The sequence below is a fragment of the Sciurus carolinensis genome, chromosome 3 (assembly GCF_902686445.1).
Source record: "Sciurus carolinensis chromosome 3, mSciCar1.2, whole genome shotgun sequence".
NCBI lineage: Eukaryota > Metazoa > Chordata > Mammalia > Rodentia > Sciuridae > Sciurus > Sciurus carolinensis.
Genome location: NC_062215.1, coordinates 109169542 through 109185863, shown reverse-complemented (window position 1 = coordinate 109185863; position 16322 = coordinate 109169542). Strand labels below are relative to the sequence as shown.

The following is a 16322-nucleotide window of genomic DNA, read 5'->3' as shown; positions in this document are numbered from 1 at the left end:
AAGCCCAGAGGAGTGAAGTGACTTGCTCATGGGACACACGCCTACTGAGTGGTAAAGACAGGACTAGAACTGCAGCCTCTTGACATAAATTAAACCACTGTCTCTTGGTTTACCTTGAGACTCTACATTGTGGATAACCAGAGAAATGAAAAGTTATACCCTATTTGTGTACAATGAATCAAAACTAAATAGAACAATTAAAAAAAAAAAAAAGAATCTTCCAAACCCTCTTCCTCTTTTCTACTCTTTTTGTTTTGGCAGCCTTGTACCAACTTCAAGATCTTGTGTGTGTGTGTGTGTATGTGTGTGTGCATGCATGCATGTGTGCAATTAAGACTGAAAGGCAACTTAAGGAGTTAATTTATTAGTTGCATTTAGACAAATGGTTAAGTATGAAATCATTAATACTTTCTAACATTCTTTATGTATTGATTACAACAGACATTGTGCAAAATGACTATTATCCAGAATTACAAATGCAATATTCTGTGTGTGTGTGTTTGTGTATTTAAAAGGTATATTTTAAATTTTGCAAATGTTTCCCTTCTATCTCCTGTAATGTAACACTATCAGTCTTATCTTACAAACATAAGAGTTTATTAAAATGTGTTTTCCCAAACCTACTCCAACTTTTTGGTTAAATGTATTTAATGCCTCTCTAACACCTATTACAAAAAGTTATAACTTTCCTGTTTAAGAAGGTCCATAATTATTTTGCTGAATTCTTTTTCTTACAATCTCTTACAAACTATGAAGCTTATAATATTTTTCATACTTTTCCCCTTGCAACATCATTTTAATTCATAATCATTTTGAGTCCACAGAAAGCCAGTCAATAATTTGTCTGACACATAGTACATACTGCAGAAATCAACCTAAAGCACCATCATGGAAGAATAAAAATAACAAATGTATTAAGTGCTGGCCCTGAGCCAGGTCCTTCTGTAAGTACTTTACATGTATTAACTTATTTAATCCTCAAAATTACCACAGAAGGTGGGTACTTTAGTCATTTCATTTTACAGATGAGCAAAATGCAATACAGAGAGATTAGCCATAGTGCCAGAATTGAGCTACGACAGTCTTGACTGCTAACCATGACACATCACTGCCTAATGACATTTTTCATAAGCCTCATAAAAAGGGTCAAGGTGAGATTTCAAGGACTTTTCCTGGCCTAAATTACTACAGTTAATCTTGTACTAGGATGGGGATAGAGAGCAAGAACATAAAAACATCACATACTTTTCCCTCATTTCCCAAAATGATATTGTTAACAGCACACAAAAGCACACAAAATAGAGCTCACTCAACAATGGCAATAACAAATGCAACCTATTTATGACGAATGTGAAGGAGGCTCAAAAGTCTCAGAACAGAAACCCAATTTCCTGTTACTATGATTTGGAGTATGAGGGAAACAAGATTGCTTAGAAAACTTTTTTTTAACCCCCCCAAAACAACAACAACAAACCAAAAACAAAAACGAACCCTGAAAACTTCCAAAAACTTGAGCTGAAACATATTTAAGATCAATGTAATCTAAATTCTTCATTTCTAAAGGAGGACACTATTACCCAATAGTAATAGTAATGGTTTGTCAAGGTAATGAGGGTTAGTGGCACATATCCTAATTTTTGGTTTAGGAAGCTTTTTACCTCTCTCATGTTTGAAATTTAGGAAAAAGCTTATCATGGACCAAAATTTTAGACACCACTGGTTAATTTTCCAAAAACTGCTTGTAAATAGATTATGGGCTTCTAGAAAAACTGCAAACTAAGTTCCAGGCCAGGACCCAAAAAGCTGTACAGTACTCTGACAGTCCCAGTTCAACTATATGTCTTCCCTGATTTTAATATATAATATGATTTTTTAATGACAACACCCACACACACTTTAAATTCAACCTGGAACACTAGACAACAGCATCTGTATTTTATGTAAATGGATGTACGTTGTGAAAAGGGGCATCTGTTTTTTTCTTCCAAGCAGACAGGCATGTTGTTGTTGGTATAGAGGAATCCAGATTTGGCAAGAGCTGGATTAACAAACTTGGATGTTATCAATCAATAAATAAGCATCTAATACAGAAACTTCTATAGAAGTTAACCATACCTGGGTTGTTAGAGAGAGTTACTGATTTCCTGGCCACCACCCACCATACCCTATATCATGAGTTCTGGACTCTACAAAAACTGTATGATGCAGTATCTGTCTACAGGGACTGGCACCTACTCAATAACCAGGCATTATTCAGTTTCTGAAAAATGCTGCACATGACATGACTAAAAATTCAGACACTTACATATTTTATTTATTTTATAGTACTAAATTTTTATAATCCAACCCCTAATGATATTTTATCATCTGCAGTGAATCATTATGAGTCATAATAAACTATGTTATCAAGACTATGAATAATAAGATGATCAGCCATGTAGCCAACATATTTTGGTGTATCAAATGAAACTAAATCTAAGTTATGAAAAGAAAAGCAATTTAGACCAATGATGAATGGAATTCTGAAGCATTTCTAAGTTTAATTGAATAGTAACATCATGTAACTCCCCGAATTTAGTAAGGGTAACTTAGTCCCAAAAGATTAAGATAATTCTGAATTATTAAAGTGACAATGAGAGAACCATCTGAATGTTGTGAAAGAAGCCAGCACATAAATTGCTGCTCTTAGCAACTCAGGGCCTGAGTCCTTTACCCTGAAAGCTGTTACTTCTTAATCTTGGTCATCAAACTGACCTACTGACTGCAATCATTGCTTCCTTGTAGTATATGAAGCCTTGTATCCATGCATCTTCACATTTTACTTCCTTTCTCTGTAACTAAAGTTTGGCCATGAAATAGTTATTTAATTCTCCAAACATACTTAGTTCACTGGTGTTATATTTCAGATTCTTCCTCCCCCTTCAGTGCACAAAGGGCACTACAGAATCATTTAACACCTCGGAGATCTATTTTCTCAGTATGCTGAAAGTAAGAAGGCAACTTCCCAAAGTGACATACAATTCCATGGATATTTAAGTCCTAGAATAACCCAATCATAACTTCTATTTTATCTTCTAATTAAGAATGAAGGTGTGTGGTCCACTTTAGATTAAGCAAGGCAGGAAATTACCTCTCAATTTAAGTAGAAAAAAATCAGAATTAGAACCTTCTGAAAATATCTTAATATTTCTAAGAGTCAGGTAAAAAACTGAATTTACCAGATGGTTGGCATCATGCAGGGTATGAAAAATCTATTTAGATCCCTGATTTAAAATACGGCAGTCATTCAGTTTAAAAGTGGACAATAACTGAATTTTTAAAAATGAAGTGAATTTCAAATTTTTAAACTAAATTTACTTTGCCAATTTGTATGGATCAGAAATGAAAGAAAATTATAATTGTGATTTGATACAGACAATCTAAATATTCAAGGTCATACAGTTGCTAAAGTTTTATTTAACTGAATTTGTCAGTAGGGTCTTTAAATTCATATTATGTCAGGACCATACACAGAAATTGCTAGGTTTATTCAGTTTATAAAAGCAGCTATATGTATACGATTTTCTTTCTGAATACCAGCTGCCTCTACTTCTTTCCTTTTCTTACACTTTCCAAACCTTCTCTCTGCTCCCCTCTCTCCATAAACAGTTTAGATAAGAATTAAAATAACAAGACACTTAATACCCCTCAAATTTAGACTTTTTCAGTATAACATATAAGACACCAAATGTAGTACTTTATCCTTATATAACAGTGAGGAGTGCAGAGGGCATATATTTTGGTTAAAACATAATTCATGTTATTTCAATTGTGAAAGATCATCAGTTTAAAAGCTTCCTTTCTTTAAACATTGATAACAAGCAGAATGTATTTCTAATTGAAGGAGGTAAAATTTTTTGCATAATCAAATATATATATATATATATATATATATATCTCCAGGTTTTTCAATTTCTAATACAGTGGAGAAAATGAAATGTATTTTTACTTTACAATCTTGACATCAAAATCAAACAGGCAAGGGTTAAACTCTGCTGTAATGTGATATTGTTACATAATAAAAGTTTTCCTGCTGGCATTTACAAATACCTTCCAAAATCCTCCACAGTGTTATTGGATACAAATTAAACCTCTAAATTAGAAGCCTCACTGATTATGGACACACCTGAAAAACAATATAGTAACCAAAAGACACAATCTTTCCCTTGGGTCCTTAACTAAAAGGCTCTCATACTTTTCAATGTCCTTGATCTACACAAAGTAGTGGTTGGAAGACAGCTGACTGGTTAGACAATTGACTTATTTTACTCAATCTGATACAAAATAACCAGGTGCAGAGAGGCTTTATAGTAAATGCAACCTCCAAAGCAAACTGTGTCAAACAAAAGTACACATAGTATGCTTTTCAACATCCAGAAACACTTATTTCAGACATGGGTTGCTCTCATTTTCACAGTTGCCATTTTCATGTTTCATGGGCACCAGAAATGAAGACACTTCCATAGCAATATACTCAATATATTCTATTCAAAAAACAAAAAAACAAACAAAAAAATTCTTCTACTTTCCTTTTTTAAAAGACTATAAGCCCAATTCTATAAAAGTATTTTCTGTCCAAATTTTGCTTTTCTGTATTAAGAAAATAAAATTTGACCAAAAATACACACTGACCATTACTGATTTTGTACATAAAAATTACCATTTTCTAAAAGTTATAAGGCTGCGCAGATTTTTTTTCAGTCAAACCCAGTAAAAAAAGAAAGAACTGGTACCTCTATGAATAAATTACATCTTGAAATATACATGATCGTGGTGTCCCTGTGTTACTTGCAATGGTAACTGACACGCCCCGAATCCCGAATTTAACTGTACCAGACAGTTCTATCTGTCCCATCGCTGAACAAACACTGCTTCTCTGTTTCTATTCATTATGTATTACAGAAGGTCTAAACACAGCCCAGTATGACGAGGAAAAAAATTACAATTCTTATGACAGCAAAGTGATGCATTCAAGATCTCTCTTGCAGTACATCCTCGTCCATGAGCACGAACAGGCTTTTTTTTTTTTTTTTTGAATGGAGCTAAAAATGTGTTGGCTGCAAGCTCATTACTCTAAGAACCTTCGACCCCTGTATCTGCAGGTTTTCAGAAAACCCTAGTAAAAACCAAGCGCTATCCAAACCACGAAAACCAAACTTGCAAGAGCTTTGTGCAATGATCAATAACCTTGGCTACACCGCCATCGGCCCCAAATTCACCGCCCTGGAAACCAATGCAGCAAAAAAAAAAAAAAAAAAAAGACGAAAGGCTAGCTGGAGTCCAAAGAAACTACCGCGCTTTCCTTCCGTCGCCCTTTCTGCCGCATGGAGAGAAGCGATGGGAGGAGAGGAGTGAGAGGAGGCTCACCAGCTCCAAAGATGCTCCGGTGACCTCTGACTGCGCGGCGAGAGCTGGGCCGGGAAGGCTCTAGCGAAGCCACGGCAGGCAGTGTGGACTCTGCCCCTGGTGCATTCCTCGCATTCCGGCACAATCTGTCGCCAGCCCAGGAGCTGGCAACGCGCGTCCCCCGCCACCCCCCCTCCCAATCCCGGACACACACACCTGACTACTGCTGCGCCCCGAGCGGCCACGGCCGCCGCGGCGCCTCCACTGCCGCGCTCTAGGTTTGTCGCACTCAGCCAACACACAGCCAAATCCCGGCCCCGCCGCACGCCCCCTCACTTCCCGCTTAGAGGAAAAGAGGAAAGGGCCAGGCAGCCCCAGAGAGGGCAGGGACACCCGATTCTCCAAGGGGGTGCTGCAGCTCCACTTCAACTCCGAGCAGGGAGAGAAGGAAGCGGCGGTGCAGGAGGGCAACCAGGAGGCTTGGGGCTAGGGAACCGGGAGGGGTGGAGAGAGAGGACATGCCATGAGGAGAGAGGGGCGCACCGAACCGAAGTGAGTGGGAAAGACCGGCGGGAGTGAAGGGTTAAGGGGCCAAACATAAGACAGTGAAGCCACCAGAAGGGGCGTGGGAGGAAAAGAAGGGCTAGGATGCGGGTTCTGAGGCTGGAGGGACAGACGGACGGACGGATCGCCCGGAGGGCTGAGGAAGGCGGGCGCCCCAGAGTGTTGGGGGCGCGGGGCAGCATGCCAGGCGGGCAATAGTAGGTAATCCGCGGGGCAAACGTCCAGAAGAGCTCCGCACGGCGCTTAAGTTTGAGGCTGGGGGCTCAGAATCCGAAAAGGCCAACGTGGGGAGGGGTCGAGCGCACCGTGTAAGGGAGACCCGGGAAGAGTATTCGCCGGGAAAAGCAAATGGAGGGTGAAACTTGTGCGCCTGCCGGGGGGAGGGGAGCAGGCAGGCGAGTGCAGGCAAGAACACGAGGCGGGGCAGGAAAGCCGAGGCGGCCGCGAGTCGGGGCACCAAGTAACGGGAGGGAGGCGCCAGTCCCCTCAGCGACCAGGTCCTGGTTCGGGCACCAGAGGCCAAGGGCCAGGGGTCTCGTGCGCAGGAGTCTCCGCGCCCTCCCGCGAGCCCGCACACTTACTTTCCAGGTTAGGCAGCGGCCGTCGTCGCTCCAGGGATCAGGGAAATCCACGCCGAAGGGTCGCCGCTGCGGCACCCGAAAAAATTAAAAAAGTGCCGCGACGGTGCGGTTGCCCGCCCCTCCCTCCCCCACCCGCCCCCTCCCCCGGAGAGGCTCTCCCACCACCCCCGGTGGCGGCGGTGGCCAACTTGCCCCTCTACCCAGTGCCCATGGTGCCGCCTCCGCGGCCGGCGTCGACGCGGACTCAGCCCCGGAGCCCCCTCTACTGCCCAGAGGCCGCAGCCGCCGCCCGCCCAGCCGCCAGCCCGCCTGCCCGGCCAGCCCCAGGCTCCCGGGAACGTCAGCACGCCGCCGTCTCCGGACAAGCTCCCCGACAACCCCATTGGTCGGAAGAAAAAGGCTGACCCTCCCCATTGGCCCGGCCCTCATATTGAACCTGCCAATGGGAACTGCGGTTTCAGGTCGCCATAGAGACCGATGCTGTTAAGAGCCGGAGGGCCTGGAGAAGGTGGGGAGTGAAGATGAGCCAGTCTCTGGCCTCCAGCGCCAGAGAGGGTGGGGGAAAGAGGTACTAGAGGATTCCCGAGCTCTGGCTCTGAAATCTGGGACAGGTTTGCTTTGTCTTATTGTCAACCCAATTGTACATGGTAGGGTTTCTCTCTGGCCTCAAAGGCATGAACCGTTGAGCCCCTAGACTTATACTTGACTGTAAGAGCCCCGTAGTGGGCGTTTTACTTCTGCATCTGAAGAGCCGGCAAGGCTATGCCCTTTGACTTTTGACATCTGTGCAGCTTCGGCTTCTCCAGGTGAGTTTGCACCCCATCCTTTAAATCGCTGCTTCCTCCTGACGTCATTGAGCCACTTGAATTCTACTTAGGTTTGTTCTTCTCAACCACTCCCCCCTTCCCTGAAGCGGATGTTGCCTCAGATTTTTGAGTCTTCAAACCTGTAGCCCTTTCCAAAAGACACTCAATGAGGATTTCCTTTGCATGGTATTTTAGCAAGGAAACAAGTTGATGGATTGAATGATGGACGCCAAAGGATTAACACATGTGTTCCCTGCTTCCCAAAGCAAACCTCTCACCCCTCACAGGAACTGGTATTTATTAAACACCACTGTGTGAGCATTCTGCACTATGAGGTTGATAGGTGCATGCTCTTTGATTTAAGAGGTTACCGGCTGGAGAAGGATATAAGTGACATTCACTCCTTCATGCCTTCTGATAATTTTATGAGAGAAAAAAAGGAAATAGATTACAATTGATGGATTTTTTTTTTTTTACTACTTTCCAGGTTAACTCTAAATTTGATAAAGAAATGAACTCTAAATTTGATAAAGAAATAGAATCAGTGCACAATCTTTAACTTTAATAATGAGTGTTCTTTCATATAGTCACTCTGTGCTAGTTTGTTAATAACCAATTGTTTTTGGTTAACGACTTTCATATTTAGATATCATCTATTACAGCAGAACTTCATGAATATATTAAGCTTTTAAACACAATATCACAATAGTATATAGTCACTGGTATTCTTATGTTCCTTTCTTTTGGTGATTTTGATAGAAAAAGAAGCTATGTTTATGTTACTGCCCCTCAAATTAGAGGGACCATATTGTGTGAAAAAGCTGATAGGATTTTGGAAATTATAAATATTTTGTTGAGGGAAACAGATTAATGTGTGTGCAAACTACATATGTCTACCTACTGTTTTGAATTTTAAGTTGGATGATACTCTTTGCTATTGGTTTTTATCTTAATGTAACTGAGGATTATAACAATGTAACAAAATAAGAAATGCTAATATGGTACCTTGTTTGGAACACTGTTACCTTCAATTTGTAGTAAAACTTCAAGTTAATTGACAATCCTGTGGAAGGTTTAATTGAGGAATAAAACAAGTGAACATGTGAAGGCTTTCTCTAATTATTTTCAGAATTAGAAAAGGACCAGCAAGGACCAGGAAGTGCTGTCTCATGACTTGCCATCATGGAGATTAGCTGCTTTTGACTTCTTTGGACTTTTTTGATGTGTGTGTTTGTTTAGAGAAGAATGGACAAAGTAAAATGAAATGTTTATAAATAAGACATTTTTAATTTACTGCCAAGATATCAGTGATTTGGTTCTAATTTTTTCAATAACATTGAACAAAGATTTGTCTGTTTGAAAGAAAAAATGAATATTAATTGTTTTTCATGCCTTAGGTGAGCATGGAAAGAAGAAAACAAGAACTAGTTGTGTTTTTATTTTTACTCCAATAATCTTCTCTTTTGTATTTTTCTTAAAATATGCACGTGATTACTATTTTGATATTATGTATTTCATGTTTGTAACGATTAAAATGTTACTAAACTCCAACAGGAATAATGTCCCATAAAATAAGTTATCACTCAACATTAATTTTTTTCTTGTTATATTTAATTGAAAGTTTTCTTTTGAACTTGCTCCTACATTACTAAGCACCTCTGGATAAAGCTAAGAAATCACTTCAATTCCACTAAAAACTGATTTTATTCAAACTTGCCTGGCTCTTCACTGATTCTCTAAATTTCTTTCCTCATCTGGAGGATGGTGATCTAGAGCATTTTATTCAGGGATATAAGCCAGGGCACATCTCCCAGATCTCCCACTTCTGTTCTCCTCAAGCCTCCATTGTACTTGGGCTCCTCAGAGTTCTGCAAATGATCTTGTTTTATGCTTGACTGAGGGGATCCAGCATGGGTTTCCTCACCTTAGCTTTCCTAAACCTTAGTCTCAATTTTCATTCATCTTTACCACCTTTAGCCCTAAGAAGAAGTGTTCATACTTCTTTTCTGAACTCATACTCCATTTGTGCTCCCAAACATAGACCAAACTCTCTCCACCAGGATATCACTGGTTATAATTTCTCTTTTAGATATGTTTTACACTCTCTTCTCCAAAGGTGTTTCTTAATCCTTCCAAACATCTGGCCTTCTATAAAACCATCTTCCTTTTACCCTACCTCTATCTTCATCTACTAGTCTTTCCTTTCATCAAGAAACAATATAAAGGGGATTTCTTGAGGCACTTACTTTTTCACCCCTATTTTTTGACACTTGAATACAACTAAATTTGTCACCAGAGGAGATCCAAGGCATATCCAGAGAGGGAGACCACAACTCATGACCAGTGGGGTTCTTGAAAAACCATTATAGAAATGAATTCAAGGGTGCATCAGAAGAAGCACAGAGATATATTTAGGAAAGCAGAGACATATTCAAGGGAAAATGTGGGCTATCTTTAGAGTGAAAAACTTTGGAGGTAAAGCAAGAAAGGGAGAATATGGGACATTTTGAGATGGAGAAGCGACCCCTTGGGCTTGGGTGTTGATATTTCTAGAGGGACAATAACTAAGGGCTGGACTAGAGGCAGAATTAGGGTAGAGTTGGCAATTTTGCACCAGTTTTCCTCCTGCTTGCTGGTTTGCCCTCACATCATGTCATTTTTTGCAGACAAGGACATGGGCTAGGATGCTCATGGGTTGCTTGTTTTGCATTCCAATAGTTCATAGTTGTTTCCTGCACTCCAGTGGTTCATGTGTGCTTCTCTTTTGAGACTAAGTATATCTTTCTTTCTCTGTATCTCCAAATTCCTACATCAAATTGATTTTGGAATATTGTGCTCTTAGTTCTCAAAATCCCAGCTCATTTTGCCAGTTCAGTTCAGTTTGCAAAAAATAGCCTTTGCTTACAAGTTCCATGCCCTAATTGCAGATTTCCAGGGAATGGTAGAAACCATTGTCACCCAGGCTGAGAATACATTACAAATGCTAATGATTCACTTGGGCAGAGAAAGTTTTAAACCTGCCAGGAACTTTTCAATTACCAGTTCAGAAAGAAGTCAACCTGATCCTTTCAAAGATAACGAAAACTTTTAAACTTCCCAATGTTGGTTGTTTTCATATTACCCCATATAAATCTGCAATAAATTCCTTTTAAAAAACATTCCAGGGACAGCAAGGAATAGGGGGAAGCAGGAAAACCCTTCTCACATTTGGCAGTCCATGGAGGAGGTGGATTCAGTGAAGACAAAAACTGCCCCAATGGTGATAGCTTTTATTTTTAAAAAAGAGAAATGTTAAAACAGAGGTAGGTGGCAAATGAGGGAAAGGGCAGTGAAATAAGCCAATTCTGAAGCAGGTTCCTAAGGCTTAATAATAGTTCCACTCAGGTGGCTTCAGGATTGTCTATGCCCCATTCTCTGAATTTTCACATCCTTCCCTGTTAAAGACCTAACCCAATATTTACTTGCAAGGCCTTTTCTGAAAGTTTCCTGGCCCTGTCACCTCTGGAGAGACTGATTTCTGCCTTAGTATATTACTGTGGCATATGACATCCTCTACTCCCTGTTGTAGTTACTTGTGTATGAACCGAGTTCTCTCCAAGAGGCTGAGACTCATATCATAACTGTGAGTGTGTCCCTCACAGTGTCTTAGATTACTGAATTACCTCCCACACTAGGAAAGCTGATATTCAATAAGCCTTTTTTTTTAAGTTCTTGGAAAAAATTGAGTTCCAACAATGAAAAATTGGAAGCAATAATTTTGGGAGGTTAATTAGCAAAAAAGATGAGATTGGACATTCAATGTGGAAAAATGAGGTAAAGTATGGTTGAGCAGAGGCTTTTGCCGTGCAACTTCCAAAACCAGAAAGGTCTCCGATCTTATCACTACCAGATTATGAGAAAGTGTGTGAAAAGAACAGGCTACATGTGCTTTGACATATTCATAACTAAGTCTATAAAATTCTTGTATATTAGGGAAAGTAATTGAAATTCAGCTTTTCAAGCACTTTAAATAAGGATTATTATTTTTTTTTATCTATGCAAAGTATCCATGTTTCTCTGTTTCTTGGAACATAGTAGGATCATGAAAATTTTTACAGTTTTATAAATCCAAAGCCATGAAACATCTGGTATGTATAATAGACATCTGACATGTGTAATAGATATGTTTCTTAGGGCCTATATCCCCAGTCCTTGAAGGAGGCAGCTCAGCATGCCTTGTGACAACATAACCTGTGACCACTGCTCTGGGAATCTGACCCAAATGTAGCCAATGTATTGGCTCACCATTGACCCATAACCTGTAATGGTCCCAATCAGATTCTTCTGGCAATTTAGAATTAAGAAAACAGGTGAACTGCCTTGGTTCTGATGTTTTCTGGGCTTCTACTAAAGGGGAACCACAATTTGCTCCCTCAAAATATGCCACTTTAACATAAAGATTAATTCAAGCTGAATTCAGTTGAGGAACAGTAGATAGAGGTAAAGACATATTCCTTTCCTGATTTCTGTCTAAAAGTAGAGCTTAAATTTCCCTTTTTAAAAACTATAACACTTCCTCTCACCCCTGGGGGACATGCTCCAGCACCCACAGTGGATGCCTATAACAAAGGATAGGGCAAAACCCTACATATGCTATGTTTTTTCAATACATACATAGCTATGATAAAGTTTAACTTATAAATTAGGCACAGTAAGAGATTGAAAATGAAAACTAATAATAAAATACAATATTATAACAATGTACTGTAACAAAAGTTATGTGAATGTGATCTTTCTTTCTCAAAATATCTTATTTTGAGTGTTCACCCCTCTTCTTGTGATGCTGTGACATGATATAATGCCTATATTATGAAATGAAGTGAAGTGAATGATATAAGCATTGTAAAGCAGCATTAGGCTACCACTGACCCTCTGATGATATATTAGAAGGACGATCATCAGTTTCGTTTTGGAACAGGAAGGCATAAGATTTTATCATGCTACTCAGAATGGCATGCAATTTAAAACTTATGAATTATTTATTTCTGGAATGTTCCATTTAATATTTTCAAACCACAGTTGACCATAGAGGTAACTGAAACTGTAGAAAGTGAAACCATGGATAATGGAGTATTGCATAACATAAATTTCCTTTTGTAAAAGTTTTTCTCTCTCCAATACTAGGAAGAAAATTACTTCAAAGACAACTTCTATCACCTGAGTAGATTCTTATGAGCATAACAAACCTTATTAAACAACACTTATTGTCACTTTTCCAAGAGTTATCCTTTGCCTCTTTGCAAGAAGCCTCAAGTCCTCTTTTCTTCGTCTAGTCTTTGTTTCCATACTTTATCTCCTTTGTTAAGATGGTATATAAGTCTCATATTCTCACTGCCTTCCTCAATCACATTGCTTTGTGAATTCCTGTATACCTAACTGAATGCATTTTTTTTAAAATTCTGTCTTTTGTAAATCTAATGCACAGAGTTCTAGCATGGAACCTAGGAGAGTAGAGGAATAGGGTTTTTCATCACCTATGCTATTCTTCCCATGTAACTGTATTTAAATAAGCTTTATTTACAAAAATTTATTGTTCCATGAGATCTCGATTTCTTTTCATCACCCCTACCCTGTTCTTTTCCTGGTTTTCCTTTAGTGAGTCTCCATTTCATCACTAAAATATCATGCAAATATTTTACAACAAAAGAAAACATTTTATGATCATATTGTTTGACTATGAAGGATAACAGTCTACACTTTTTTTAATAATCAAAGAATAGAAATGAATTATCTATTCGAGCACCAAGTATTGCCAACCTATGTTGGAAGAAACAGCTTTATTTAGGGAAGAAACACCCTCCCACTCTTTCATTTCAAAGTTCTGTATTCAATTCTCAATTTTCCTCCTTTTAAGTTAGAGGCGAGAAGTAACTTTGAGAAAATAAGTAATATGATTGCTTTTTCAAGGTAGAACCATTTTGCCACATTGTGGGTATAGAAGAAAATATTAGAATTTATATTTATATTACACACTTATATAAATTATTTTGGAGACAGGCTAAAAAGTAAAAATTACAAAATTTATCAGAAACATTAGTGATCCCACTGTACACATAAAAAGATTCTGAAATTTAAGTTCCAGCAACTTAAAAAAACCTCTTAGGTATATCTGTGGGAAGAATCCCACCTAGGACAGTGTGACCCAATTTTAGGAAAATATGAACTGAGTGGGTCTCTTTTTGGATTTAGTAGGTAATTAATTCAAAACAACTACTATGAATATGCTGTAAAATTTAAAGGAAAAAATAACAAATAGGTCATCTCAATAGAAAAAGAATTACTATGAAAAAAAGTCAAATGGAAAATTTTAGAATTATTATATTGAAAAATCTAATTAAAACAGTAAAAATTCAGTGCGTGATTGCACAGCACATCTGTGATAGCAAAACAAGGAGTCAATGAACTCTAATGGAGGCTATCCAATCTAAAGAGCCAAAAGAAAAAAGATTGAAGAAAAATTAATAGAGCCCCAGAGACTTGTGAAACAGGATTAAGGTGTATTCATTGCACATATTTGGAGTCACAGAAGCAAAGAAGGGAGAGAAAGGCATAGAAAAATACATTTGAAGAAACAGTGTCCTAAGAATTCAAAAATTTGACAAAAATCGAATCCACAGATTGAAGAAACTCAGCAAACCCCAAATAGAATAAACTCAAAGAACCTCAACTAGACACATTTTATTTGGATTGTTGAAAGGCAAAGACAGGAAAAAATTGAGTTAACAAGAGAATAATAATTCATCCACAAGGAAACCACAGTAAAATTAATTGCTGACTTCTCATCAGAAACAAAGGATTAAAGGGTGGTAGGAGGAGATATTGAAAATGCTGGGGGGAAAAAAAACCCTTTCAATCATGGATTCTGTATCTATTAAAATTGTTTTTCAAAAATAAAGATTAACAGTCATCATAAATGAACCTATGTTGGAAGTATGATAATTACTGAAAAAACTCACATGACCACCAGTCCTCAGTCTAGCTCGATGCAAAAGAAAGCTGTCAGATTGGTGCAGGACACCTGGTAAGTCAGCAGTTTCCATTTGGAAAATGGATTGGTATGGTTTAGATCAGGATTGTCTCCCAAAGGCCTATGTGTTAAAGGCTTGTTCTCCAGAGTGGCACTCCTGAGGAGGTGGTAGAAACTTCAAGGGGTTGGGCCTAGTCAGAGGTCTGAGGTCATTGGAGGTAAGCTTTGAAGGAGACTGTGGAATTTTGATCTCTTCATCTTCCTCTTTCTTTGCTTCCTGGTTAACTTGAGGTAAGTAGCTTGCCCTACCACATGTTCCCCACTTGCCGTTGCCACAGACTCAAAGAGAGTGGAGTCTAGCCCCTGTGGACTGAAGCATCTGAAGCCATGCTCCAGATCAATCTTTCCTCTCTTTAAGCTGATTATCTCAGATATTCTTTATACTAGTGAAAAACTGATTAACACACATCTATTTACCTGATACCAACCCTGGGACATCAAATGATTATTAAACACTCAGCGATCTCAAATGATTACCAAATGTTAACCATTACTATAAAATACTAAGTTTGAAGTTTTTCTAAAAAAAAATTCTCAGATATAAGAAACCATTATTTTCTTAACTTCAGAACTATTGACTTCATTGAGGTGAAATACACTTATTAGAGCAGAAGGGGAGAGGAAATAAATCACATGCAAAAGGTCTCTTCCCAATCTGTCCTTTAACCATGGGGTTTGGCTCTTTTTCCTTCCCTTCCCGGGGCCACTGTTTTCTTTATATAACAAGTCAGCCAATTTTACTGTCGCAGGGCCTTCACTTGTATGATTATAGCTTCATGCACCTTTGAAATTGGCTGGGAGGGCAAGTCAACAGCAGTTGCTGACACAGCATCTTGTCAGGAACCAGAAGTCAAGCACTGCCACATTTTTCTATAGTTTAATAAGTATTAAATAAAAGAAAAAAAATGAAGATATCAATAGGTACACAAAATCAAGTTTTAACATTCGTTCATAATAAAAATGCTTGACAAACTAGAAGTAAAAGGGAATACATTTTAAAAAAGATGTCCAAGTCCTTTAATGTGTAGATTTCAATGTGATCCCTATCAAAGTCCAGGCAAGCATTTTTTTTTTGGTAGAAATTGATAAGGTAATCTTAAAATGAAAATATGAGATAAGAATACAAAAAATAATTTTGTGAAAAGAACAAAGAGTAATTACAATATCTAATTTCAAAACATACTATAAAGGTATAACACTAGAATGTAGTATTGGAATAACAATAACCAAATAGATCAATGACTAGACGGTCCAAAATTTAGTCCTTATATTTATGGTCAATTACTTTTCAATAAAGATGTCAAGCAGATCAATGGTGATTTTTTTTTTCTAGAAGTGCCACTGGGATATCCATATGCACAATAACCAACTTAGACTCTTACATCACACTACATAGGGAAAATTTAACCCAACATGTAAGAGCTCAAATTATGAGACTTCTAAAAAGAGAAGAAATTTTCTGTGACCTTGCTTTTGGCAAACAGTTCTTAATTATAACACCAAAATCATGATCTATAAAAGAAGAAAAGGATAAATCTGATTTTATCAAAAAATTTTGTCCTTTAAAGACACCAGGAGATCAGTAAGAATAAAAAGACAACTCTGAGACTTGGAAAAAATATTTGAATCCATACAATCTGATAAAGGACTTATATCTAGATACACAAAGAACGTCTAAATTATCAAGAAGTTCAGTTAAAAAGTGGGCAAATCATATTCATGAACATTTTACTAGTAAGATATATGAATGATTAGCAAGTACATGAAAACTTGCTCAACACCATTAATCATTACATAAATTCAAATTAAAACCACAATATAATAACCAGACTACTATTAGAGTGGGTAGAAGGAAAAAGATGAAAATACAATGTAATGACGAGGTTATGAAAAAAATGGAACTCTTATAAATTGCTGATT

General features: G+C 38.2%; 2 protein-coding genes across 9 annotated transcripts in view; one reads left to right on the top strand and one right to left on the bottom strand.

The window, feature by feature from the left end:
• Pkp4 (plakophilin 4) overlaps positions 1-6657 on the bottom strand; it is a 248069-nt gene extending 241412 nt beyond the window's left edge. For 7 of the 8 annotated variants that reach the window (XM_047547028.1, XM_047547031.1, XM_047547030.1 and 4 more), the window contains exon 1: positions 6531-6657. The gene's annotated coding sequence lies outside the window, so the exon portion shown is untranslated. Of the gene's footprint in view, positions 1-5406; positions 5498-6530 lie in introns of those variants that run through there. The other variant, XM_047547029.1, reaches the window with a different exon arrangement.
• Positions 6658-6746: 89 nt separating this feature from the next.
• Positions 6747-16322, top strand: part of Ccdc148 (coiled-coil domain containing 148) — a 327462-nt gene continuing 317886 nt past the window's right edge. Inside the window, exon 1 of the mRNA XM_047547038.1 lies at positions 6747-7336. The gene's annotated coding sequence lies outside the window, so the exon portion shown is untranslated. The remainder of the gene's footprint in view (positions 7337-16322) is intronic.